Source organism: Bison bison, unplaced genomic scaffold, assembly GCF_000754665.1.
Source record: "Bison bison bison isolate TAMUID 2011002044 unplaced genomic scaffold, Bison_UMD1.0 scf7180017864518, whole genome shotgun sequence".
In the NCBI taxonomy this organism is placed as follows: domain Eukaryota; kingdom Metazoa; phylum Chordata; class Mammalia; order Artiodactyla; family Bovidae; genus Bison; species Bison bison.
Window position 1 is genome coordinate 8,323,404 of NW_011495071.1, and position 1,147 is coordinate 8,324,550.

The following is a 1,147-nucleotide window of genomic DNA, read 5'->3' on the forward strand; positions in this document are numbered from 1 at the left end:
GCGGGAGCCTGGTGGGCTGCCGTCTATGGGGTCTCACAGAGTCAGACACGACTGAAGCAATTTAGCAGCAGGAGACTTTTAAAAATCCCAACACTCAGGCCATATCCTACACCAGAATCAGAATGACTGAGGATGGGAGTCAGGCATTAGTACTTTTTAAAGATCCCCAGGGGATTCCAACATGCAGCAAAGTTTGGAAATTACTGATATATACATTATTTATTTATTAATTTTCAGTTTCCCTCCTGCCTGCGCTCTGCTTCTAGAGTTCTGTCAAATGGATGTGGGTAGGGGGATGATATAAACATTTTTAAAATCATGGTCATCACCATACACATGGACATCACCAGATGGTCAACACCGAAATCAGATTGATTATATTCTTTGCAGCCAAAGATGGAGAAGCTCTATACAGTCAGCAAAAACAAGACCGGGAGCAGACTGTGGCTCAGATCATGAACTCCTTATTGCCAAATTCAGACTTAAATTGAAGAAAGTAGGGAAAACCGCTAGACCATTCGGTTCAGTTCAGTTCAGTCACTCAGTCGTGTCCGACTCATTGTGACCCCATGAATCGAAGCACGCCAGGCCTCCCTGTCCATCACCATCTCCCAGAGTTCACTCAAACTCATGTCCATTGAGTCGGTGATGCCATCCAGCCATCTCATCCTCTGTCATCCCCTGTTCTACTTGCCCCCAATCCCTCCCAGCATCAGGGTCTTATCCAATGAGTCAACTCTTCGCATGAGGTGGCCAAAATATTGGAGTTTCAGCTTTAGCATCAGTCCTTCCAAAGAAATCCCAGGGCTGATTTCCTTCAGAATGGACTGGTTGGATCTCCTTGCAGTCCAAGGGACTCTCAAGAGTCTTCTCCAACACCACAGTTCAAAAGCATCAATTCTTCGGTGCTCAGCTTTCTTCACAGTCCAACTCTCACATCCATACATGACCACAGGAAAAACCATAGCCTTGACTAGACGGACCTTTGTTGGCAAAGTAATATCTCTGCTTTTCAATACGCTATCAGGTATGACCTAAATCAAATCTCTTATGATTATACAGTGGAAGTGAGAAATAGATTTAAGGGACTAGATCTGATAGACAGAGTACCTGATGAACTATGGACAGAGGTTCCTGACACTGTACA